The sequence below is a fragment of the Lissotriton helveticus genome, chromosome 2_1 (assembly GCF_964261635.1).
Source record: "Lissotriton helveticus chromosome 2_1, aLisHel1.1, whole genome shotgun sequence".
NCBI lineage: Eukaryota > Metazoa > Chordata > Amphibia > Caudata > Salamandridae > Lissotriton > Lissotriton helveticus.
In genome coordinates, this window is record NC_136059.1 from 340364241 (window position 1) to 340391063 (window position 26823).

Here is a 26823-nt window from a genome sequence, read left to right on the forward strand (position 1 = left end):
GCAATCAAAAAATGCTTTTATGTGTCTTAAGGACATTTTAAGTAATTTCCCCATGTGCAGTGTTTTCAAATTATGAGTTGAAAATCGTTTTTGAGGTAAAGGAATGTTTTCAAAATTTATGTGCGCCATATGACCCCAAATTTCTTTTTCAGGGGTGCAGCAGGGTGTTCTTGAGACACCCCTGCACCGTCGGAAAAATTCGTAATTTGCGATGAGGTAATTGCTAATCGCAAATTGCACCTTCATTCCTATGGGCCTCCTGCTGCATGGAAATGAATGGGTAATTTGTAATTAGCAAATAGGTCATCGCAAACTAGGAATGGTAAAGAATCGCTATTTATTCCTTAAAGTTCGCTATTTAGGAAATGCAAAAAACTTTGATGATACATATGGCGGTTTATCTCTAACAAGATAAGAAGCATAGGGATAGATTTATGATGACTGGCGCATCACCAGGGATGTGTTAGTCATTCTGTGCCGCTGTTCCGTCACCTATGGTGTGCTGCATTTACAATGCGGCGCATCATGGGGCAAAAACAGCACAGATGCGTGACGTATTTGTGCCGTAAAGTTGGCGCATTGCTGGAGTTGTATCGCAAGTGTGATGAAGCTCCAGTAAGGTTGAGGGGTGCCCCTGTCGCAGGGTTTCTGTTCTGAAACAGAACTGTGGACAGAGGATTGGAACCTCGGCGAATTAGGGTGTCCCAAAACTCACCTTAGTAATCAAAACCCCTTAGCAAGCTAGGTACAGTGTCACATTGGATATAACAAACTCTCAATGTTTAGACAATCCAGAATATGAACTTATAGTACCTCAGGATACGTGGAACTCATGAACAGTCGGTCGTTATATATTTCTTAGAAACGAGAACATGGAGTTAAGAAGAACACATGTGTATTTGAAATGTTTATTTACTAATGCCGTCTTCTCAGGCGTAGTATCTTAGATTACACAAGTACACATATTATCAGTAGCAAAATTACCAGCATAGTCAATAGTACATAAAAAGCGAATGGTGACAGTATGTTAACATGCTGTAAATGAATAAGAGTTAGCAACACTTATAAGCAGCCGCTGGCCATGGAGGGAGTTACGGTGGGCAGGGAGGCGGGGAGGGGGAGGGGCAGGGTGGAGAGGGCTCCACCCTGCCCCTCCCCCTCCCCGTCTCCCTGCCCCACCGTAACTCCCTCCACGGCCCGCGGCTGCTTATATCTCACCCTCCCTAATACACATAATATATTATTTGCTAAGAAGGTCTCTTTGTGTTGGTTTAGGGCGTGCCGATACTTTAGTGTCTCAGATTTGAAGGAATCACATCAGCATAGAAAAGATAATCCATATGCCGTGCTTAATATCGCCAACGGCATTGTGCCATAATATTCTAGCATGCGATTGCGGAACAGTGTCAGCAGCTGCAGGGCGGGAGCTTGCACAGGAGGGACATCCATATTTAAAAATGTAAAAAAGCACAAGAGCGTCCGCTGGTAATGGAAGTAAAAATGGGAATCCACGAAGCAGAGTGGAAAAAATAGAATGTAAGAAAGCAGGGATGACTCCAAAGATTTTCTCAAATGAAGTCACGAGACCACTGGTAACAATTTTAAAAAAGTGCGCCAGGCCCTTTGTGGAGGACGCGTTAGAGATAGTCCGAACCATCTTGCTGAAATGGAAAGGCGAATCTGTATTTAAAAGGGTCTGCACCTCTGTACGGGTGTTCGCTGTGTGAAGCACGAAAGTTTCACGGGCCGAACTCAAGGCCACCTCTCTCTGAGACAAAATAGCTCTTATTCTTGCCATGCCATTGAAATGTGCTGCCAAGGTTGGTATTTGTGGCCAGATTGAAAACTCCCTATGTTCATGTGTGGGAGGAAATAGAACATTTCTGCAGCAAATAACCCGTTCATTTACTGTTACGATAAAATGAATACTTTTAATTAACCCAGAACAATCTTCATTATTGAGCATCAAATAACTACCATTTTCCAAGAACTTGAACGTGGGGATGATAGCAGGAACTGGTGTGCCTTGCAACACGCAAGCCATATTTGGTCGGTGTTTGTTGCATGAACCGTGTAACTGTATGTGCCTACACATTAGTGAATGATCTGGCGTCTCAGTGCATTCCTCTCCATTCAGATAAAGTTCTTGATCATCTTTGAAAATCTGTATGTGTATGGAAGCGACCAGACTTCATGAAGAAAACCACTACCTAAAGGTTAATAACGACCTATTGGTATATATTTCATACAATTTGAAAACTTATATAAAGCAAAAGGCAGCGTTATTAAACCGTGGATAAGGCACGTTGCCAAAGCAGTCAACCTTTTGGATTTATACTGGAAATGTTAAAGGAAGAATTACGGAGTAGGGCCTGTAAATCTTTAATAGACAACGAGTAAAATTACTCCAACCATCATATTCCTCTAACTCCGGGATAGTAGGGGTGTTTAATTTTTTAGAAGTAGCCAATCCAAAGCATTTGGTCTGGGAAATTGTTTCATTCACAAACCACATATGTTTTGGGATGAGACATGCACGGTGGAAAGCCTCAGTGCCTTGTACCTGCCAGGTTCGTGAACCCCAAACTGATGTAGATCCTGGATATTTTTACTCTGTATTACGTTAGCATGGTCTCATTACTGGTTTAAACGCCATTTTTCCTTTTTTGTAACTTCTGCACACGACACTTAGTTGTTGCTTTAGCTTTCAGCCTACCTGCGTCAAGATCTATGCCTGCTTCAAGCAGGCGCAGGGTTTTGATGTAGCTTTGTCCTATCTGATTGTAAATGCGGCACACCGTGGGTGGCAGAGCAGCGGTGCACGTTAACTGGTGCATCCCTGGGGATGTGCTAGTTAATATAAATCTGCCCCTTTACATTTAATTATGTGCAGGGTACACAGAGTAGGTGAGGTTTATCCAAGGTTAAGAAGAGATGAGTCCTGTTCAGTGAAAAATTGGAGATAGGCTTCAGTATATTATATACTTAAGTAGTGTGTTAAGTTTTTGATGACTGTTATTAATTTACTGTTGGGTAATAGTGGTTAATAACATTTTTTATTATATTTTACCACAGATTCAACTGCAGATTATTTCAAGATTTTAGGATGCCTAGCAAAGAAAGAGTAAGAAAGGCTGCAAAACGTCAAAGACAGCAGGACCATGGAATAATGCAGCAGTCCTCTAACAAAAAGATTTGTCAAGTCACCAAGAAAGCACCGGGTAAGAGTCGAAAAACAGTCATAAGAAATATGTGTAGTAAAAAAAATATTACTACAGAAAATGTTTCAGTCCAGAAAAGGAGAAATAATTCAAATGGTAAGGAAAGGCCAATGAGAAATGTTACTGCTAGAGTAAGAGATAACTCTATGCATGAAAGTAGAAGGAAACAACAGTTTAGGGATATTCGTAAACGAATGTTCCGCAACAGGATAATTGGGAATTTGTTAAAAAATATTAAGAAAGGTCAGCAGAAAGTGGTTTTTTATAAGAGAAAAAAAATAGTTGAGAAAGTTATTGATCAGGCATTTGAAATTAAACGTAAGTTATTTATTTTGACAATCAATAGAATTAGGAAGCTAAACAAGGTAATTTATGATTTCAAAAGAAATAGTAGATGGAAGAGAATAGTTAATCGTAGTAATTTTTGTGAAGTTTTTTCTGGAGAATGGATGCATAGTTCAAGCTCTGAGGCATTTTTTAATGAGGAGAGTTATTTCCAGGATAATGATTTGGTGCATGCAGTTGACACCAGTGGTCGAGCTTATGAAGTGAAAGATGGTTGTCCAGTTGAAAAAGAAAAACTTGTGAGAACAGAGATAGAAGAGGTGTTAGGTAATGAGGTTTTAGGGAGACGTCCTAAGGGTCCTGTGTACACCTGGAAGTGTAGTAGTATTTGCAGTGTACGACAGGATTCCATCAATTTGCTTTGTGATTTTATACGGTCATTTAGTAAGAAAAGTTTGAAGCAGAAAATGAAGTTGTTGCAAGAATTAGATCCTTGCAGAGTGAGAGAAGTGATAGGTTTGCATGGTCATTCACTGGCTTGTCTTTCCAGGAGAGTATGCCAGAGTGTTTTTCATCATTTCAGGATGCTAGCAGTGCATCATAATAAAGTTAGGAAATTAGTTAGAATGTTGTATTATGCTAAGAGTCCAGCAATTATGCTTAAACAATTATGTGCTGCTCTTTTGCATGGTTCTGAAATAGATGTGAAGAATATATGTGAAGAAATTGAGTTTTGTTACTTTGGAAGTAAAGAGGAGAATGTTGAAATTGACCAAGAAGAAGAGAGTAATGTGGAAGATAGTGTACAGGTTTCCAGTACAGATAATTTCCAGAGGGAAATTGCGACGTTTGAGGTGAAATCAAGTGAGAGGCCAAATTTCACTTGTGTGTGTTGTCGACGCACTTATTATAAGAATCAGACTAAGTTAGTGGATTTATATGGAAAAAGTGAAAGGGAAAATAATAGTGAATGGAAGGATTTTACAACATACTTGATGGTAGAAAATTGTTTTGATTTGGGATTGGATCAACGTGTGTGTACTTATTGTTGTAACAAATTAAATCAAAACCAGATGCCTGCTAGAGCAGTTCATAATAATCTGGAATTGGTTGAGATTCCTTCTGAATTGAAGGATTTAAATACTTATGAATCTATTTTGATTCAAAGTATCCATCCCTTTCAGGCTATTGTAAGAATGGAGCCAAAGACAGGGAAATTGCCTCCATCAGATTTACAGAGAGGATTAAAGGGAAGAGTTGTTTATTTGCCTCTAGATTTGAAGAAAAACATTAACACAATTGGAGTAGAAAAAGTGGAAGAGGAACCTCTTGTTATCTTAGTTAATGGGGTTCCGACAAAGAATAAGAAAATATGGCAAGATTTACTAGATGTTAGGAAAGTCAAAAGGGCAACATTGTATTTGAAAAAATATAATAAATACTGTAAAAATGTATATGTTGCAGAAGAGGAAGTAAGTGAGGAAGAGGATAGCGATTTGTGTGCTGGTCAAATTGAGAAAGTAGAACCCTGTACTAGTGAAGAAATATATGAACATTATAGTGTTCATCCTTTGCATTCCAAGGAAGTCATGGGGAATGCTATTGAGTTGTTTCAAATGAAACAAGCGAAAGGGAGTCCCATTAGTGTTTGGGAGGAAAGTTTGGAAGCTCGGTGTTTCCCACAGCTTTTTCCAACAGGTCAGGGAGGAAGATATGATGAGCGACCTCATCAAATTCCTGCTTCTGAATACCGGACTTTGCGATTGTATGCAGGAGATCCTAGGTTTCGACAATGCATTCCTTATTTGTTTCATCTCCTGTTTGAAAGCGATCTGTCTGGACTGTCATATGCAGTGAACCACATCTTGAAAAGTGGTATACACATGCAAAACATCTCGGCAAGTGACTTTATGGATAAAGTCAATGTCCAAGACAGTATTTTGGATTCTCACCTGATTAATCTCATGGCGTGTCAGCGTGGTACTAATGAGTACTGGTACCGTCGTCATGGTGATTTAAAATGTATGCTGAGGAACTTAGGAACTCCCACATGGTTCCTCACTTTGAGCTGTGCTGAGTATGGCTGGGAAGACTTACTTGAATTTCTACGAGAGGCAAATGCTAACGTAGAAAACATCGAATTCAAGACACCCGGAGAACTGTGCTCTTTGGATCCAGTCAATGTATGTAGGTACTTCAATCATAGATTTGAAGGTATGATGTCTTTCATCATGAATAAGAAGAATCCACCTCTTGGAGAGGTGTTGGATTTCTTCTGGAGGAAGGAGTACCAAGCAAGAGGTGCTCCTCATATACATATGTTGCTGTGGATCAAGGATGCACCTAAATTTGGAATGGATGCAGACGACTCAGTGATGAGTTTCATAGAACAGTATTCTACGTGTGCTGTTCCAAACGCAAAGGAGAAAAAAAGCCTAAGAGAAAAAGTTATACGTTTCCAAAGCCATCGATGTGGAAAGTACTGTCGTCGTAAATTCCGGAACAAAGACAAGTTCTACACCAAATGTCGTTTCGGCTTTCCACGATCGGTGATTTCTAAAGGAAGAGTGAACAGTTTGATGTCTTCGCTGCGACATAATGTGATGAAGAAATCACCTAAAAACACATACAATTTGAAGAGGAACGAAGAGTCTAAGTACATCAACGACTACAACCCGGTGATTTTGTCCATGTGGAATGCTAACATGGATATACAGTTTGTGGCTGATAACTATATGGCTGTGGCTCGGTATGTGACATCTTACATCACCAAAAAAGAGAAGACAGAATTGAAGGATATGTGGGAGGACATTTCCCATGAAAAGAGCCTCAGCAAGAAGTTGTACAGTTTCAGTCTGAAGATGTTGTCGCATCGAGAAATCGGAGCTTACGAATGTTCTGACCGGTTGTCTTCAGCAAGTCTCTATGCCAAGTCCAGGAGTATCATTTGGGCGAGTGTTGGTCTTGCTGCAACGCGTAATCGAGTTCTGAAACCTGTGCGGGAAATTGAGTATTTGGCGGAAAAGGAGCCAAACAGTACCGACATTTTGAAGAGCAACATGTTGGATACATATTATCCAAATCGAAGCAGTCACCTCGAGAATGTTTGTCTGTATGAGGTTCTGCAAAATTACATATTCAAGAGGAACATCAAAGAAGATACTGAGAAAGGAGTGTATGCTGTAATAGGAAGTGAGGGATGTCTGGTCAAGCAAAGAAAATGCCACTTGAAAAACCATCGAAAATTGAGTGGCGAATCTCCTGAAAAAAAGGAGTTTTTCTATTTAGCACTTTTGCAACTTTTTAAGCCTTGGCGTGCAGAAGAGGAACTGCTTGGAGATTTCCTTTGTTACGAAGACTCATTCAATGCTGCCAAGGAGACCATAGAATGTCCTGCTTTTCCCAAATATGTAGAAATGTTGAATGTGGAAATTGAGCAGGAAGCAACGATTGCAGCCGAGATTGCCAGAGACAGTTCTCAGGACAGTCAGAGTTCTGCTTCATTGAGTCAGGATCCACTAGGAGGACCTCTTATCGAAAATGAAGCTGCCACTGCTATGAATGAAGTGGAAAGAGCCATGGCACATGCTCAGGAGGATGTGGTTAACTTAGAAGAGTTGGAAAGACAACTCAACGTTGAGCAGAGGAAAATATATGACGAACTTACCATGCAAATTGATCATGGATTAAGTCATGACAAGAAAGAGTGCTCATGTACGTCGTTGAAGCCTGTCCGACTGTACGTGAGTGGAGAAGCGGGAACTGGAAAAAGTTTCCTTATTAAAGCAATTTCATGTTATTTGCAGGAAAGGACAGAGTCATCGCTGTCTTGTGTTGTCACCGCTCCAACTGGACTGGCAGCACATAACATTAAAGGGATTACTTTACATCGTTTACTGATGCTGCCAGTGGAGCATGACAACAAATTAGAATATCACAAGCTATCTGGAGATGCTTGTTTTGAAGTTTCAAGAGTCTTGAGGAAAATGAAACTTCTTATCATTGACGAAGTAAGCATGGTTTCCAATGTCATGCTTGCCTTTGTGCATTTGAGAATGCAAGAAGTTCTCAAAACAGAGTATGATGTGTTATTTGGTGGCAAACACATCATTGTTTTCGGAGATCTTCTGCAGCTGACACCAGTGAAAGGGCAACCTGTGTTCAAAATGCTCACGCATGAAGATACCAGGAAGTGCTTAGGGAGTATTGGCAACGTCAATATATGGTTAAACTTCAATTATGCTGAACTGCATGAAAATATGCGTCAGGCAAAGGATGAAGTTTACAAGACTATTCTACAAGATGTTAGAATTGGAAAAGTGACCGAGCATGGGAAAGAAGCTTTACATGCACGATTACTGACAAATTTATATCCAGACGAAGATGTTGTGCCTGAGAATATTTTTCAGAAAGTTACTGAGAAAAAATCTGGAATATGTTTGATGCCAACTCTTGCAGAATGTGCCAAATTCAACAACAAAATGTTGCATTTAGAAAAGCAAGAGATTGTGAAATTGGAAGCTATTGACAGAGTAGAGCATATGGGATCAACAATTATTTTGTCTGAGAATCTGAAAACAAAATTGGATTCATTAGAGAAGAGTATATCTAAAACTGCGGGTTTTGAAAAGACTCTGAATGTGTGCTTGAACTGCCGTATAATTTTAAGAAGGAATTTACATGTTGAAAGAGGTCTGGTAAATGGATCAATGGGTAATGTTGTTGATTTTGTGAAATACAGAAATAGAGATGGAATTGAATTTTTAAAAATTAAATTTGATGGCATTGAGGAAGTACAGCTAATTGCTCGTTGTTCTGCTAGATTTTTGCTTGTAAAAGACTTATATGTTCGTCGTAAGCAGTTTCCTGTTTGCTTGGCATATGCGGTGACAATCCATAAATCGCAAGGTTTAAGTGTAGATTGTGCATTGGTGAAAATTGGGAGTTCTGTGTTCAAGGAGGGTATGGCATATGTGGCATTGTCACGAGTTAGGACTTTATCGGGATTGTACTTGATTGAGTGTGATGTCACAAACATTTGTGCGGATCTAGATTGTGTTAAGGAATACAATAGGTTGAGAAGAGAGTATGCGCCACATTTGCCTCAGTATCCTTTGTTTGAGAAACGTGTGGTAGGCCGGAAACGAAGAAATGTGACCAATACTGGGGAGGTTGTAGCAAAAAGACGAAAAGTCGATGAACCTGAAATTATAAGCAGAAACAAAAAGGATTCTGTTGAAGATGTTGTTGGTTTTCAATTTGAAAACAGTTCTGGTGTCAACTGCTATGCTAATGTAGTGGTAAATGTTTTGTTTTCTCTACAAAATGTAAAAGAAGAGATTGTGGTCAATTCTGATCAAAGATTTTGCAGTTTGTTAAATTCTGTGTTAGAGAAATGTAGCACTGATAGAACAAACATAGAAAGTGTGTCTGAAATTCGAAATCTGTTAGACAGATGTTCAGGCCAAACACAATTCTCTCAAAATAGTCAGCAAGATTGTCAGGAGTTTTTAATGTATATGCTTGATGTATTGCATGATGAAGGTGTAGATGTAGATCACCTGTTTGGGCTTTCTTATCAATGGCAGCATGACTGCGAGAACTGTAGGGTATCAAGTACTACTAGTGTAGACTCAGAAAGATTTATATATTTAACTTTGCCAGACAGTAAATCAGTCTCTTTTAATAAGCTAGTAAAAGCAGCTGATCACAACATGGAGTGTAGCCAATGTAAATCTGAAATGATGTCCACATTATTTATACGAACATATGGCCAGTATGTCATTTTAATGTTCCAACGATGTAGGCCTGATGGAACAAAATTGACAACTTTAATTAAAAATTTTGTAGCTTCGCAGTTGTCAATATCAGGAAGGACTTTTGTAACTGCAGCAATTATATATCATGATGGCCCTTCAATAACATCAGGACATTACACAGCTTATTTAAAGTCTAGAAATGGCCGGTCATTCTGCAATGATTCTGTTTTAATTTTCAAAAAAAAATTGCCATATGACCTTAAAAACTCTTACCTGGTGTTTTTAAAACCAAAATTTTAGGGAAAGAATCTCGGGATGTGCTCTGAGGAATTTCAAGAAGTTCTCATGGCTCCTACACTATTTGGCCTTGAAGATAAGTGTAGTACAGAGACATAACTTTTTACCATAACACTGGACGTTATTGAGAAATACGTGCACTTTGAATGAGTTCAGAAAAACTATTTCTTTTTATAAGCTAATTGAAGCAGCGAATCAAAACATGGAGTAGAGGGAATGTAAGTCTGCAATGCTGTCTACTGTTTTACATTGCTTTGTGATTAAAAGTGATGTAGAGAATTAAATAATTGTACTAGTCATAAAGGTAGTGTAAGTCTGCTTCATAGTAAGCAGTATCAGTGTGATAGGAAATGTAGAACATGATTGAGCAAGAAGGGGAAGATATTACTAGTCCAGGATTGTGTAAATGATCTTCAACATTTTAATTCTGAAAGTTGCGGAAATGCGAAAAGACGGGATTGGCTAACAAGAAATCCAAGAGTTATACATGGCTCTGACAAGATTTGGCCTTGTGGAATCTTGTGGTAGAGAGCAAGAAGTCATTTATTGTATGTAACATGTTTTTGAAAACGATGGAGGTTTTCTTTCAGAAAGTGGCGGGTTGAAAGTAATAACAGCACAACAGAGTGTAAGCTGTTCATAGGACATCCTTGGCCGTCATGGAAAGTAAGTTAACTTTAAGGAGTTCTGAATTCTGATTTGTAATGTATGGGTTTTTTAAACACAATCATTTTGATTGTGTTTTTTTTTCCCCGCTGTTATATGATGAATACCTTCAAGTCACTGTTTTAGTGAAATTTGATACATTCTGAGAACAGCAAAAATAAACCATTTAACATGTATAATTAATTCTGTTCTGTTTGCATTTATGATGTATATGTAGAACTGTGTAGGAGGCATGGAGAAGGTGAGGCTTCTGTAAGTGTCAAAGTTGTTGCATACAGTGCTCATATTCTACGTAGTCTTTTATATTTCATTACTTTCACTGTTTCTGACTGATCTAAAAATTTTTTTTTAAAAAGAACAGTAAGTATAAGGGAAGGAAACAGACAGTTATGTTAAAAGAAACACAGCTATAGGGAATAAACTAGGGATACTGTTACCCGCAATCCTCTGCTGATGATGTCACTGAGCATGTCATGAATGATGTAATATGTGACATCATCAGCAGTGGATTACGGGTAATAGTATCTCTAGTTTACTCCCCTATAGCTGTCTTTCTTTTAACATAACTGTCTGTTTCCTTCCCTTATACTTACTGTTCTTTTTAAAAAAAAAAAAATGTTGGTTCGCTTCCGGTTCGCGTACCGGGGAGCGAACTGGGAAGCGAACTAAGAGAAATAGAGGTTGGCACAGTTGCAAATATTGTACCAATTTTTTAATAACGGGGAGGTAGTTCTGAAAAGAACTTTTTTTTTTATTGTTTTTGTTGTTTTATATTTTTTTTATTATTTTTCGGAACATTTTTTTACTTTTTTTGAATTTTTCTGAACAGTTTTATATTTTTTTGGGTTTTTCTTGGAGGGGGCAATGAAAACGATTCATTGTAAAGGGCTCAACAGGAGCAAGAAAACAAAAAAAAAGAATTTATTGTTTGGGGAGTTTCGGACAAACATGAGCATGATTGTCAATAGCTCTGTTGATCAGAGTGATGCTACTTTCTCCGTAGCAAATGAATCCACTGCAATGTACGCAGACTTGTTTTACTTCACGAAATCTCGTTTGTATATTTGGCACCATCTCCCTGCCCTCTGGTCCCGTTACTTCCGGTACAACAGATCTTCTGGCCATAATAGGGAGATTATCTAGGTCGTCCTGTTCCTCTTCTTCCTCTTCTTGCTGAATTATAACTTTAGCAGGTGGTCCACTCTTCTTTGGATGTGGTGGAGGTGGTGGGGAAGCACCAGCTGAAGCTAGTAAAGAAGCCATTGCTCACTGGTAACAAAGGGTCTTTCTCTCACAATGATGAAAGTCAGAGTGAGGAAAGAAGGAGGGATTTTCACCATTTGGGAAAAAAAATAGTTCTCAACCAATGAAAAGTGTTCATTTTAGATCATATGACCTAGTCTTACATCATTAGGAAACCGAAAGTGAAATGAACCAATGAAAAGTGTTATTACCAAGTCACATGACCTGCTGTGTTTACGTTACGCGCTTTGCAGGGCCTCCCGGTTTGCTTCCAGAAACCTGTGCTTTGCGACTCGGTAAGCGTACGAGTTCGCTAACGTAGCACGTTATATGACGTATCACGCGACAACGCGAAACGTCATGCGGACGGGAGGCGTCACGATGTTGTTTTCTAACGCGGCAGTTGCGGTAAAGAAACGTTTACCGGCTCGCGGTCTATTTCGCGGCATCAAGGTCAGCTAACGGGAAGCTTCCCGATTCGCGAAGCGGGAACGAAGAAAAAAATATATAAAAAAAAAAAGTTATTAATAAACATATAAAATATATTTTTGGATTTAAAGAAGAATACATTTTACAGCTACAGATATTAGCTGTTAAAAAACCAATGAAATTCACTGAAAAAACCATAGGTTATAGACCATATATAGTTAGGAATTAGCATTTACAAAACCTTGAAAATTCACTGAAAAAACCATAGGTTATAGACCATATATAGTTAGGAATTAGCATTTAAAAAACCTTATTTTACTCACACAAAACCATTGAAATTCCATATATAGTTAGTTGCACTAACTATATATCGCGCACCCGCAATCCACTGCTAATGATGTCACATATTACATCATTCATGACATGGTCAGTGACATCACTGATGACATCACTGATGACAACATCCAGTGATTATGTGTTTCTGTAAAGTTTAAATATGTTTTACATATTGAAGAATGAGTGGATGTATAAGTGTCTGAATGAAGGTTTTAGTAGGTGCGTGATTGACTGTATGAGTGAGTGATTAAATGCGTCTTACTGAATGCACGGGTTAGTGACTAAACTGTCTAAAAGTGTGCATCAGTATGTCTGTTGTTGTGCAAGCTGCTGCATGTGTTGATCAGTAGCTATATAAGTAGCTATATGGGTTATTGATTGGTTGCACAAGTATTTGTATGGGAGACTGAGTGTGTGTATGGCTGGCTGGAAGGTGTGTGACTCTGTGCAGATCAATGTGTACTTGTATCAGTGATTCTATAAGAGAGTAACTATGTGTTAGTATATGTTTCAAAAATGTAAGGTGTTCTGTGTTTAACTGTATAGATGAGAAAATGGAAGTGTGATTGATTCTTTTCAGGACTGACTAGGTGTGTGAGTAACTCCATGGATGAGTGGCAGAGTGTGAGTGTCTGTATAGGTGTATGAGTGCATATGATAGTGTTGTAAAGATGAGTGATTGTATGTATGAATGATTGTATGAGTGAATGTGTGTGTAGACATAGGAATCAGTGAGTGCGTATGTAGTAACTAGTATTGGTGTGTCAATGGTTTCAAAAATGATACTCTCTATTTAACACTGGGTGTAACGGAGGTTATATTAGAGTGTGAGGAGATGCATTGTATTATCACATGAATGATATCATCAGTGATGTGATCATTGATGTCAAGTGAGATGTCATCAGTGATGTCATCAGTGATGTCATTTGAGATGTCATCAGTGATGTCATCAGTGATGTCACTGAAGTATGGTGTTCTGTGTTTAACTGTATAGATGAGGAAATGGAAGTGTGATTGATTCTTTACAGGACTGACTAGGTGTGTGAGTAACTCCATGGATGAGTGGCAGTGTGTGAGTGTCTGCATAGGTGTATGAGTGCATATGATAGTGTTGTAATAATGAGTGACTGTATGTATAAGTGATTGTATGGGTGAATGAGTGAATGTGTGTGTAGACGTAGGAATCAGTGAGTGCGTATGTAGTAACTGGTATTGGTGTGTCATGATGTCATCAGTGATGTCATTTGAGATGTCATTTGAGATGTCATCAGTGATGTCATCAGTGATGTCACTGACCATGTCATGAATGATGTAATATGTGACATCATCAGCAGTGGATTGCGGGTGCGCGATATATAGTTAGTGCAACTAACTATATATGGAATTTCAATGGTTTTGTGTGAGTAAAATAAGGTTTTTTAAATGCTAATTCCTAACTATATATGGTCTATAACCTATGGTTTTTTCAGTGAATTTTCAAGGTTTTGTAAATGCTAATTCCTAACTATATATGGTCTATAACCTATGGTTTTTTCAGTGAATATATATATATATATATATATATATATGAAACCTATGGTTTTTTCAGTGAATATATATATATATATATATATATATATATATATATATATATATATATATATATATATATTCACTGAAAAAACCATAGGTTAGAGACCATATATAGTTAGGAATTAGCATTTACAAAACCTTGAAAATTCACTGAAAAAACCATAGGTTATAGACCATATATAGTTAGGAATTAGCATTTAAAAAACCTTATTTTACTCACACAAAACCATTGAAATTCCATATATAGTTAGTTGCACTAACTATATATCGCGCACCCGCAATCCACTGCTGATGATGTCACATATTACATCATTCATGACATGGTCAGTGACATCACTGATGACATCACTGATGACATCTCAAATGACATCACTGATGACAACATCCAGTGACTGTATGTTTCTGTAAAGTTAAAATATGTCTTACATATTGAAGAATGAGTGGATGTATAAGTGTCTGGATGAAGGATTTAGTAGGTGCATGACTGACTTTATAAGTGAGTGATTAAATGTGTCTCACTGAGTGCATGGGTTAGTGACTAAACTGTTTTAAATTGTGCATCATTGTGTCTGTTGTTCTGTAATCTGATGCATGTGTTGATCATTAGCTATATGACTAACTCTATGGGTTATTGATTGCTTGCCCAAGTATTTGTATGGGAGACTGAGTGTGTGTGTGGGTGTCTGGGAGGTGTATGACTCTGTGCATAGATGTGTGAGCAGTTGATTCACTAGATGTATGGGTTCAAAAGTGCATGTGGAAACAGCTGTATGGGCGGTTGACTGTGTGCATGAGTGTATTGGTGAGTGAATGGATATCTCAGTGCTACATGTCAAAGTAAGTACATATGTAAAACACAGTACATGTGAGAGTTGACATATATAAATAACTGTGCATAAGAGCCAGTGAATGTGTGAGTGGCTGTATGGATCATTGTGAACTTGTATCAGGGATTGTATAACAGAGTAAATATGTGTTAGTATATGTTTTAATAAGTAAGGTGTGTATAACTATATAGTTGAGGAAATGGAGGTGTGATTGATTCTTTGCAAGACTGACTAGGTGTGTGAGTAACTCCATGGATGAGTGACAGTCTGTGAATGTCTGTTTACACTGAGTGTATCTAAGGTTATATTAGAGTCTGAAGAGGTTCATCGTATCATCACATGAATGATGTCATCAGTGATGTGATCAGTAATGTCAAATGAGATGTCATCAGTGATGCCATCAGTGATGTCATTTGAGATGTCATCAGTGATGTCATCAGTGATGTCACTGACCATGTCATGAATGATGTAATATGTGACATCATCAGCAGTGGATTGCGGGTGCGCGATATATAGTTAGTGCAACTAACTATATATGGAATTTCAATGGTTTTGTGTGAGTAAAATAAGGTTTTTTAAATGCTAATTCCTAACTATATATGGTCTATAACCTATGGTTTTTTCAGTGAATTTTCAAGGTTTTTTAAATGCTAATTCCTAACTATATATGGTCTCTAACCTATGGTTTTTTCAGTGAATTTCAATGGTTTTTTAATAGCAAATATCATAAGCTGTCGAATGTCAAGTACGTGGTAAGTAAAAACATTTTCGTGTTTATGCACACTGATCTGCTTTGAATGCTGCCCCCCCTCATTTCTATTAGGAGTACTCTCTCTTTGCAGATAGTGAAGGGTAGTTAACGCAGGCCTTTGCCCCCGTTGTAATCCGTCGTGCCTGCTTCTCTCTCCATTTGATTGATTGTTATCCAAGCATTTACTGTTTTAGAATTGGTTCTCTTTGGTTCATTCTCTATTTACAAACAAGCACAGAGTCGCAATACTCTGTTTAGTCTTTGCAGATAGTGAAAAATCGTGTAAAAAAACAAAAGGGATCGAGCAAAATCAGTAGGCCACTAATGGGATCTCTTTTTGACCTCGCTAAAATAGAAACATTAGGAACAACCCCTCATGAGAAATACGAAACTAGTGAGATGAACTGAACTCCACACCATGATGGCTGCAAGACAGCTCGGCTCCGCCACCCACCCCGCCCAAAATAACGATAAACTCTATGCAAATATTACAAATATATACAACACACCAGCAAAGTAACAGGGTAAAACATTTTATTAAATAACTATTTACATAACTATTTTATACTTTTTGTTGCCCGATCCGGCTAGCTCAATCGATCGAGCATGAAACTCATGCACTCTGATAGTTCAAAGTTTTGAGGAGTGCTTGTTAGACTGTCTGAAGCTTATTTGCACCTGCTACAGCTTCACTATTCTCAATGTAAGTGGGGGCTGTTTGAGGACGTGACTGCATTTGAAAACAATGTGATGCGGTGCCTCCCTGAAACGCTTGACGTAGGCCCCCGAGGGACGGTGTGATGGCGCGGACTCGGAGGGGGCGCTTGGCTCCGGCCCCCTCCCCAAGTCGTGTTGCCCTGGTGTGGCCTGAGATCGCCCCCGACATAGGTGGCCGGCTCCCGGGGTTAAGCGGAACTTTTTGCCTTTTGGTGACTCTTCCATTCTGGACCTTGTCCCACAATCCGTTTGACCTGAAGACACGCTGTAGTGGGGCGCCCCTTTACCGTTTCAGTTGCCATTCCGCCTGCTTTTGCTACACTGTGCCTCTTCCGCTATTCAGCTGTTTACCGCCCGCTCTTGCGACTACAGCGTTTCGCTCACCATGTAGTTGAGTTGCTCCCGCTCTTGCGGTGCAGCGATAGGCGGCTGCCACAGGACTCTCAAAGTGGCGGCCGGCTCTTCAGATTTGGGCGTGGTCCACTAAAATGGCCCTGCGACGCCTTGGAACTCGGACGCTTGTCTGCTAGGGCTTGGGCTCCATTCTCGAAAGCGTCCCCTCAGCCTTGAAGATTCTACAAAAGTCTTGGGGGCCCCCGACTCCCGCAGGCTTCTGGTGGGGAGCGGCTGCCATGATTGCTCGTGGAATGGCCACGACGGAGCTACGAGATGGTGGTGCTCTCATGCTGACGCCAGCTTCAGTCTGAAACATCCAGAAACACTGTACACTACCAATTCGATCAGTTCCGGTAGCGCCCCAACGTGACCCGGTAGAGAAGAACTTGCCCTCCCCTCTTTGACTGATGGTTCTTGTTGCCTGTCCCTTCTGTTGTCATTTAACAGAACTATTTAGCCTGCTGAAAGGGGTTGTGTTCCGACCGCTGGTTGGTGGAGACATTTTGACTATATTCTGGACCTGCGTTGTCGCGTAATGCGTCATATGACGCGCCGCGTTAGCGCATCCGGAAGTGCTCCGATGCGCAAAGCGCAGCTTCCCGGAAGCGATCCGGGGCGCGGCGCGCAGCGCGTAACGTAAGCATAACAGGTCATGTGACTTGTTAATAAAACTTTTCATTGGTTCATTTTACTTTTCTTATTCTAATGATGAAAGGCTTGGTCATATGACCTAAAAATTACACTTTTTATTACTTTCGAACATTATTTTTTCTTAAACATACATGTTATATTGTTCCAGGCTAATGTACTTTCCCCTGAAAATTTACAACTGTCCTGCAAGTAAAATATATTCCTTTTTCGAAAAAAAGGGCGTTTCTTCGTCCCATGACGGAGCCGTTGAGCAAAAGAGGCTCGGCCTGCTGTCTTAGTCGCCGATACGCCTGAATATCAGATTCTTATCGATCACTTTATGTTGCAGGAGTAGAAAACACAACAGCCCTTGACCATTTATCTTTACTGCGTACCTGCGTATTATACCTTTTACCCTTCATGTAATTGGACTGCTTTATTTCACTTGCCTTTTACTGATTCGAAAACAGTGACTATTATTAAAAACTTTACCAATGTAAATACTACTACCATGTTTTCTTTTAAAAACCTTTATTGTGAAAATGTCAGTATACAAATACGGGCCTATAACCACGTGGGCCGGCCACGGAGCAAACTGTAATCGTATATGATGAGGAGACATTTACACTGTAGAGGAACGTAACGGGCGGGCCATTAGGTTGCAAGAACTAAGGTGTCTAACAGTTGCGGAATCGGTGGACGTACATTTTATAATTAAAAAACGACAGGGCCAGTTACAATAAAATTATCTAGATATACATTTGCGGGCAAGTACCATGAGTGACGTTAATTCGAACTTTCAATAGTACAGTAATCAATAACACATCAGAACTTAATATCAATAGGGATGTCAAAATATTCAATCAATTCTCGTCCCCGCCCGCCATGTGCTTCAAAACTGCATACGTATCTCGTGATATCAAGGTTGTGCAACCAGTACACAACAAGGAGTTACGAGTCCCATTTATTCCGGCGCCATTTTGGGCGAGGACGGGACGGTCCAGGATATAGTCAAAATGTCTCCACCAACCATCGACTATGATGATGTCCATATGCTGTATTTATTAGAGTAACACTCATCTGTCCACATGAAATTTATTTGCCACAATTACCATAACTATATTTTTTTTCGGTTCCTCTGGAGAGTACATCGTGGCAGATGAGGCAGGTAACGTACCGGGCATTTACCTTTTTTGCATGTAGAGGAAAGGAAAAAAAATTCGAGCGTCCGAGTTCTAAGGTGTCCCAGGGCCATTTTAGTGGACCAGGCCCAAATCCAAAGAACAGGCCGCCATTTTGAGAGTCCTGTTGCAGCCGCCTGTCGCTGTAGCAGCAAGAGCGGGCTAAACTCAGCTAGACGGCGCTCCATTGAAGTAACATAGACTTGCTGAGGATCTTTCATATTTTCAACACACACCAGTGCGGCAACTTGCTAGACACCACCTCGGTGCCATCCTGATCTCGGCGCCCCACTGCAGACGAAGTGCCTCCACATGGAGGGAGAGACTCGTTTGCGCCGCCTCCCCCCCGCTTCTCAGAACTCTGAACTATGACACCACCTCGGTGCCATCCGGATCTTGGCGCCTTGTGCTGGTTCCGGCCTATTCACACATCGGTCCGCTACTGACGCCACCTCACAGGCCAACGGGGCGCCCCACGCCGACTTTCGGCTCAGCATTGTAGGATGGCCACACCAGTGCGGCAACTTGCTGGACACCACCTCGGTGCTATCCGGATCTTGGCGCGTTGTGCTGCCTTCGGCCTATTCGCACAACGGTCCGCTACTGACGCCGCCTCATCTTGGGGGCGACGCACAGCATCACATTGCTTTCCAATGCAGTCAGATCCTCAAACAGCCCCCACTGACTGACGCGAACTCACAGGCCAACGGGGCGCCCCACGCCGACTTTCGGCGCAGCATTGTAGGATGGCCACACCAGTGCGGCAACTTGCTGGACACCACCTCGGTGCCATCCGGATCTTTGCGCGTTGTGCTGCCTTCGGCCTATTCACACATCGGTCCGCTACTGACGCCGCCTCATCTTGGGGGCGACGCACAGCATCACATTGCTTTCCAATGCAGTCAGATCCTCAAACAGCCCCCACTGACTGACGCGAACTCACAGGCCAACGGGGCGCCCCACGCCGACTTTCGGCGCAGCATTGTAGGATGGCCACACCAGTGCGGCAACTTGCTGGACACCACCTCGGTGCCATCCGGATCTTGGCGCGTTGTGCTGCCTTCGGCCTATTCGCACATCGGTCCGCTACTGACGCCGCCTTATCTTGGGGGCGACGCACAGCATCACATTGCTTTCCAAAGCAGTCAGATCCTCAAACAGCCCCCACTGACTGACGCAAACTCACAGGCCAACGGGGCGCCCCACGCCGACTTTCGGCGCAGCATTGTAGGATGGCCACACCAGTGCGGCAACTTGCTGGACACCACCTCGGTGCCATCCGGATCTTGGCGCGTTGTGCTGCCTTCGGCCTATTCGCACAACGGTCCGCTACTGACGCCGCCTCATCTTGGGGGCGACGCACAGCATCACATTGCTTTCCAATGCAGTCAGATCCTCAAACAGCCCCCACTGACTGACGCGAACTCACAGGCCAATGGGGCGCCCCACGCCGACTTTCGGCGCAGCATTGTAGGATGGCCACACCAGTGCGGCAACTTGCTGGACACCACCTCGGTGCCATCCGGATCTTTGCGCGTTGTGCTGCCTTCGGCCTATTCACACATCGGTCCGCTACTGACGCCGCCTCATCTTGGGGGCGACGCACAGCATCACATTGCTTTCCAATGCAGTCAGATCCTCAAACAGCCCCCACTGACTGACGCGAACTCACAGGCCAACGGGGCGCCCCACGCCGACTTTCGGCGCAGCATTGTAGGATGGCCACACCAGTGCGGCAACTTGCTGGACACCACCTCGGTGCCATCCGGATCTTGGCGCGTTGTGCTGCCTTCGGCCTATTCGCACATCGGTCCGCTACTGACGCCGCCTTATCTTGGGGGCGACGCACAGCATCACATTGCTTTCCAATGCAGTCAGATCCTCAAACAGCCCCCACTGACTGACGCAAACTCACAGGCCAACGGGGCGCCCCACGCCGACTTTCGGCGCAGCATTGTAGGATGGCCACACCAGTGCGGCAACTTGCTGGACACCACCTCGGTGCCATCCGGATCTTGGCGCGTTGTGCTGCCTTCGGCCTATTCGCACATCGGTCCGCTACTGACGCCGCCTCACGTGCCAACGGATTTTCTACGCTTTTTATAGCCCTATGCCGCATAACAGGTCATGTGACTTGTTTATAAAACTTTTCATTGGTTCATTTTACTTTTGGTTTCCTAATGATGGAAGGCTTGATCATATGACCTAAAAATACACTTTTCATTGGATTAAAACATTTTTTTTTCCCAAACGATGAAAGCCCCACCTTGTTTCTGGATGTTTCAGACTGAAGCTGGCGTCAGCATGAAAGCACCACCATCTCGTGGCTCCGTCGTGGTCATTCCGCGAGCAATCATGGCAGCCGCTCCCCACCGGAAGCCTGCAGGAGTCGGTGGCCCCCATGACTTTTGTAGAATCTTCAAGGCTGAGGGGACGCTTTCGAGAATGGGGTCCAAGACCTAGTAGACAAGCGTCTGAGTTCCAAAGTGTCCCAGGGCCATTTCAGTGGACCAGGCCCAAAAAGGAAAGAGCCTGCCGCCATTTTGAGAGTCCTGTGGCAGCCGCCTATCGCTGCACCGCAAGAGTGGGCGCAACTCAGCTGAATGGCGGATTTTGGCACAGTGTACCAAAAGCGGGCGGAATGGCAACTGAAACGGTAAAGGGGCGCCCCACTACAGCAGACGAGCCTCCACCTGGGGAGGCCCGTTCACGCCGCCTCACCCCCCCCCCGGGGTGCCCCACGCCGTTATTCGGAGCAGCATTGTAGGATACCAAAACCAGTGCGGCAACTTACTGGACATCACCTGGGTGCCATCCACATCTCAGCGCGTTCTGCTGCCTTGGGACTATTCGCACAACAGACCGCTACTGACGAGGCCTCCCCCCGCACCCCCCGGGACGCCCCACGGAATGGCAACTGAAACGGTAAAGGGGCGCCCCACTACAGCAGACGAGCCTCCACCTGGGGAGGCCCGTTCACGCCGCCCCACCCCCCCCCCGGGGCGCCCCACGCCGTTATTCGGAGCAGCATTGTAGGATACCAAAACCAGTGCGGCAACTTACTGGACATCACCTGGGTGCCATCCACATCTCAGCGCGTTCTGCTGCCTTGGGACTATTCGCACAACAGACCGCTACTGATGAGGCCTCCCCCCGCACCCCCCGGGACGCCCCACGCCGTTTTTCCGAGGATACCAAAAACCAGTGCGGCACCCAGGTAACATCACCTGGGTGCCGTCCAGAACTCAGCACGTTGTGCTGCCTTGGGACTATTCGCACAAAACACAGCTACTGACCATTGTTGCTTCTTTTTTAAAAAAAATGTTTAAATGTATTTACTGTTTTTGTTGCGTTGTATATATTTATAAGTTATTAAAGTTTTATAATCCTACTACTTTGTTGGAGTGCTATATATTTTTAATGTGACACATAATTGTAAAAACTTTGATGTACAAAGAGGCATCCCTGGAATCTTCCGCTTCAGGCTCGGTCCCCTCCCCAATCACAATACAGGATGGTTTTCAGATAGTAGGAACGCGTGTGGTGTGACGGATCTCATCGGGTGGGGGCCTTGATCTACTGTAACTCCTTTGAAGAGGGGTGATTCTTTACAGCTGGGGCCATAAACTACATCTGCATGGCTAGGTGATAGCCTGGGACCGGCCTGGACAATCGGACACAGAGGAAGAGGAGTGTCAGAGGGTGCGGTAGTGAATAGGGCGAAAGGGAGGTGTCGGGCGGGCACAGGGTGTGATTCTCAAGGAAGAGCAGCGCAGATGGGGGGAGGTTTATTGCCCATGCATAAGACAGAGAGCGGGGGTGACCAGTGCCTGGGGGAGATGCTTGCGAGGGTGGGGACCCATGCTAAGGATCGACAGCGTGCAGAGAGTGGGTCTGGTCAAGGCATCTAAAATGGCTGCCGTGCACGACAAAAGTGTGGCATTTGAAAAAAGGCAAGATGGCGCAGACAATGTTTATCAACACTTCCTGATTTCCTTCGAATTGAACGTTAACAGACGTTATCTCTCCCACACTACCGGTCCCCCTGGGCTTAAACGCCGAGATGGTAGGGACTGCATCCCGTGGAGATAGGCCGAGACGTCACTCAGCAAAAAAAAAAAAAAAAAAAAAAAGTCTATAAACATACAATAAGTTAAAAGTCAATCATTCTTGTTTCCTTGTAGTACTCTCCCCAGTCCGCTTTCCGTTACGCGTACCGGGCGCACCCCATGATAAAAAACGATTTTTTTTTTTTTGCCCCGCGGGGCCCTTTTAAAGCCTCAACATCAAACCTAGGGGGTCAGGGAGGATCTACTATGCCCCCTTATGGTCATTTGCCCCTTCGCTTTGGCCTCCTCTTGTCTCTCGATCCTACCGAGAGAAAAGATGGGGGCCGCTACGGACTGTTTGGAATGTTTACAGACACCGGAGAGCCAATCAGCTTCGTTTCGCAAAGCTCCGTAACGCGAAAAGTACGCGAACCGGATCGCTGCCCGGAGCGCTGTTACAGATATATATCTTTTTTTGAACGTTAATTTCTCAAAATCCACTGGAGCACATATATTGAGACCTAGCAAAGGCACATCGGGCTAACAGTCCCTACAATTTTGCCAAGTTTCGTGCAAATCCATTCAGCCGTTCGGGCTAAAAGTGAGGCCAACCGCCCTATGGAAATTAACATGGGAAAAACGCGTTTTGGGACCCCCCTTTTTTCTCGGCCCCCCCTTGACGAACCCCCCCAAATTTTCAGGGGCTGCTCAGAAACAAAATGTTCCATTTTCCTGAAATTTTCAGCCAATTCCGTCCACAAACGCCAAAGTTATTAGACATAGAATTTTCAAAAATCCCCTAGAGAAAAAATCCTAACTATATATACCTACTGGCGACCGCCAGTAGGTAATATATATATATATATAGATATATATATATATATATATATATATATATTCACTGAAAAAACCATAGGTTATAGACCATATATAGTTAGGAATTTGCATTTACAAAACCTTATTTTACTCACACAAAACCATTGAAATTCCATATATAGTTAGTTGCACTAACTATATATCGCGCACCCGCAATCCACTGCTGATGATGTCACATATTACATCATTCATGACATGGTCAGTGACATCACTGATGACATCACTGATGACATCTCAAATGACATCACTGATGACATCACTGATGACAACATCCAGTGACTGTATGTTTCTGTAAAGTTAAAATATGTCTTACATATTGAAGAATGAGTGGATGTATAAGTGTCTGGATGAAGGATTTAGTAGGTGCATGACTGACTGTATGAGTGAGTGATTAAATGTGTCTCACTGAGTGCATGAGTTAGTGAATAAACTGTCTTAATTTGTGCATCATTATGTCTGTTGTTCTGTAAACTGTTGCATGTGTTGATAAGTAGCTATATGAGTAACTATATGGGTTATTGATTGGTTGCCCAAGTATTTGTATGGGAGACTGAGTGTGTGTGTGGGTGGCTGGGAGGTGTATGACTCTGTGCATAGATGTGTGAGCAGTTGATTCACTAGATGTATGGTTTCAAAAGTGCATGTGGAAACAGCTGTATGGGCGGTTGACTGTGTGCATGAGTGTATTGGTGAGTGAATGGATATCTCAGTGCTACATGTCAAAGTAAGTACATATGTAAAACACAGTACATGTGAGAGTTGACATATATAAATAACTGTGCATAAGAGCCAGTGAATGTGTGAGTGGCGGTATGGATCATTGTGAACTTGTATCAGGGATTGTATAAGAGAGTAAATATGTGTTAGTATATGTTTGAATAAGTAAAGTTTGTATAACTGTATAGTTGAGGAAATGGAGGTGTGATTGATTCTTTGCATGACTGACTAGGTGTGTGAGTAACTCCATGGATGAGTGACAGTCTGTGAGTGTCTGTTTACACTGATTGTATCTAAGGTTATATTAGAGTCTGAAGAGGTTCATCGTATTATCACATGAATGATATCATCAGTGATGTGATCAGTAATGTCAAATGAGATGTCATCAGTGATGTCATTTGAGATGTCATCAGTGATGTCATTTGAGATGTCATCAGTGATGTCATCAGTGATGTCACTGACCATGTCATGAATGATGTAATATGTGACATCATCAGCAGTGGATTGCGGGTGCGCGATATATAGTTAGTGCAACTAACTATATATGGAATTTCAATGGTTTTGTGTGAGTAAAATAAGGTTTTGTAAATGCAAATTCCTAACTATATATGGTCTATAACCTATGGTTTTTTCAGTGAATTTTCAAGGTTTTGTAAATGCTAATTCCTAACTATATATGGTCTATAACCTATGGTTTTTTTCAGTGAATTTTCAAGGTTTTGTAAATGCTAATTCCTAACTATATATGGTCTATAACCTATGGTTTTTTCAGTGAATATATATATATACATACATATATAAACATATATCATCTGTATATCTATATAAATACAAACATAAATGCATGCATACATATACTTATATGCATACAGATGCATGTTATTTACATGAAAGTTGAAAAAACACTAATAAAAGCAAAGCTAAAAAGCCACCTCATTACAAACAGAATGGCTTTAACTTAAACGAGGGCGAGATCTATTGCATTTTCAATGCTTGTTTACTTTGGTTCCATCAAGAAGGCATTCAGATGTGTCACACATTTGCCATAAATTCTGAATGTTAGCACTCTAGTTGCACATTAGATCACTGTAGTAAAGCTACTGCTCACCAGGGACGTCTGCTGCTGGTATTCAAAGTGCATGTTTCAGTCTGCATGTCAGAATTTTTTTAATGAAATTGAAGAGGGTTTGAGAAGTCACTCAAAATGTGCCCTAATTTTTCTTTCTGCAGCACTAATCATAATTCATATGGCAAAATATACCCCCTCATTTTGTTCCTTTTTAAATTAAATGTTTTAAGAGTTACCACTTTATTCCAATCAAGATGGCTTCAGGTGTGCCATACCTTTGTAATAAGTAGGACTGTTAGCGCTCTAGTTGTTCTTTAGAACTCTCTGGGACATTCTGTCATTGGGCTATACTTGGGCTACATCTGGGTGATATTTGGGCTACATTTGGGCTCTTTTGTCTCTGGTGGCCATTTTGGGAGACTGCATGTCAGAATTTTTTAATGAAATAGAAGAGGATTTGAAAAGTCACTCAAAATGTGCCCTAATTTTTCTTTCTGCAGCACTAATAATACCTTCTATTGCATAATATACCCCCTCATTTTGTTCCTTTTTAAATTAAATGTTTTAAGAGTTACCACTTTATTCCCATCACGATGGCTCCAGGTGTGCCATACCTTTGTAATAAGTAGGACTGTTAGCGCTCTAGTTGTTCTTTAGAACACTCTAGGAGGCTGCAGTAGAACACAAAGGAATCAACTGACAGTCTCTGTCCTTGTTGGATGTACATGTTTTACTGAGAATGTCAGACTTCATTTTCACATGACTGAGAAAGATAATGTGAATTTACAGAAAATATGCTTTCAGTTTAGCTTATAGATCCCCTTCCAAACCACTGTGGGAAAATCATGAGATATTAGTTTTCTTTCAAACAATATTCATGATATCACAGCAGAAGGTTTTTTCACATGGTAAAATCACCTTAGAACCCACCACAATTCCTAAAACGAGTATGGTACCATCAACAAATGATTTATAATGTAACTAAAGTCCTAAAACCCTCTATTAACTACAATGCTTTTTAATGAGGTGCTATCATGTATATTGGTCCCAAGATGGCTGCCAACACTTCTTGGATGAAGTGCTGACAGCCAATCAGATCAGATGTGTGGTTAGGCTCCGCCCAGATATATATCTTTTTTTGAACCTAAATTACTCAAAATCCACTGGAGCACATATATTGAGACCTACAAAAGGCACATCGGGCTAACAGTCCCTACAATTTTGCCAAGTTTCGTGCAAATCCATTCAGCCGTTCGGGCTAAAAGTGAGGCCAACCGCCCTATGGAAAACTCAATGTTAAAAACACGTTTTGGGACCCCCCTTTTTTCTCGACCCCCCCTGGACGAACCCCCCCCCAATTTTCAGGGGCTGCTCAGAAACAAAATGTTCCATTTTCCTGAAAATTTCAGCCAATTCCGTCCACAAACGCCAAAGTTATTAGACATAGAATTTTCAAAAATCCCATAGAGAAAAAATCCTAACTATATATACCTACTGGCGACCGCCAGTAGGTAATATATATATATATATATATATATATATATATATATATATATATATATACATATATATATATATATATATATATATATATGTATATATATATATATATATATATATATATTGTCTAAATGTACATATTTAGACAAACAGATACATTTTCACATTTATTTAAATGTCCAACAAACATACATACATTGTCACATTTATTTATATAGACAGGTCCTCGTATAGAAAGGCTGGATACAGTTTAGTTCTTGATCCCAGGGTTTGGAAAATACTGGATATATTTCCTGTCCTATA